The sequence below is a fragment of the Ipomoea nil genome, unplaced genomic scaffold, assembly GCF_001879475.1.
Source record: "Ipomoea nil cultivar Tokyo-kokei standard unplaced genomic scaffold, Asagao_1.1 scaffold1250, whole genome shotgun sequence".
NCBI classification, from domain to species: domain Eukaryota; kingdom Viridiplantae; phylum Streptophyta; class Magnoliopsida; order Solanales; family Convolvulaceae; genus Ipomoea; species Ipomoea nil.
The window spans coordinates 2,457,636-2,459,190 of record NW_017617678.1 but is presented as its reverse complement, the minus strand read 5'-3'; the positions used below and the strand labels follow the sequence as shown (position 1 = coordinate 2,459,190).

At 47.1% G+C, this 1,555-nt stretch overlaps 1 pseudogene; it reads right to left on the bottom strand.

The window, feature by feature from the left end:
• Positions 1-242: 242 nt before the first annotated feature.
• LOC109184132 lies at positions 243-1,012 on the bottom strand (annotated as a pseudogene).
• Positions 1,013-1,555: the final 543 nt, after the last annotated feature.

Below are 1,555 nucleotides of genomic sequence, written 5' to 3'. Positions count from 1 at the left end.
ATGGAGGACCAAAATGGTTAACATTTTCAAAGTCGATGACTTAATTGGGTAAGAAAAATTGTCGAGGATCAAATTGATAATTTCACAATAGTCGAGTGACCATTTCTGTAATAAACTCAACAATAAAGAGTTAATGACCGATTTGGTCCTCCGACTATTGTGAAACTACCGATTTGGTCCTCGACTATAATCCTTACCAAATTAAGTCCTCAACTTTTCAATTCTTACCCGATTTCGTCCTCCCTCTCTTTAACCGTCTACTCTCCGTCTTCCCATGGACAATAATGTAAATATACATAGAGAGCTGCGGAAGTGTCGTTGCAAGTGGCAGTGAGCTCCACACTTCTAATCATCTCCTTGCAGACCTCTAATATCTTCCCTTGGTTGAAGCCCAGGCATGACAGAACCCTGCTCAGCTGCTCTTCACTTATCAGCCCATCTTTGTCCCATCAAACGCCTCTCTTAGATCATCAAGATTCTCTTCATGACCATCTACAGCTGCCATTTCCACGCCCAAGAACGAGTTGCAGAGCTGGCAGAACTCGTCAAGATCCACCAGCCCATCATTGTTCTCGTCCACCTTCTCCACCATCTCCGCTATCTCACCGTCCTCCATCACTATCCCAATGTTCCTCAGCGACTCCTTTAGCTCCTGCTTCGTTATGAACCCATCACCGTTCTTGTCGAAAGTCGCAAAAACCACCTTCAATTCCACCTTGCTGTGATTGCTTCCAGTACGACTCACCACCTTCTACTCTTCCGCTATGAATTTCTTGGTCGGTGGGGCTTTAGAAGAGGTGGTTTTGACAGAGATAGAGTGAACCCATGAAAGGAACACCTTGATAGGGAAATTGAAGAAAGTGGTGATGATGAAACCAAGGGCGAAGACAAGTGCCAACAACACTGTGCTCATCGACATCTTTCCTTAGCTTGCTTGGGGTCTTTAATAGAACAGAGAAAGAGCAGAACAGAAGAACAGTAGGGGTTGAGGAAATTGCTGGGAATCTGGGAATGGGATCGTCGGGAACTGCCCCGCCGACGAAGACCAGTTGGCACCAACTTCGGCGGAAGGCGATGGTGGTCAATCAACAATCAGAACCGACATCCTCTCTCCCTCGCCTGAATCCCGCGATGTTTCTCCTCCGTCTCCGTCTCCTTCGCTTGGAGATCTCGCTTCTCCGTCGCTGTCCCTGATGAATGCTATCGCTCTGCCCGGTCATTTTTCTCTTCCTCCAACTCCGGCATCTGCTCCTCAGATGTCGAGTGATGTAACTCCCGACATCGATGATTCTGACAGTGGAATGAGCGGCGAGAAGAAGGTGTCCTTGGGGAGGTTGTTCTGAAAACGCTGTCGTTGCAGGTGGCGGTGAGCTCCCGGTGAGCTGTCAGAGTTAAGTCATCTCCCCATATTAGCGTTCGAAAGCTCCAAAATTATTTGCAATGGCGAGAGAGAGAGAGGATTTACATTATTGTCCCTAGGGAAGACGGAGAGTTCACGGTAAAATATACGGAGGACGAAATCGGGTAAAAATTATAAAGTTGAGGACTTAATTTG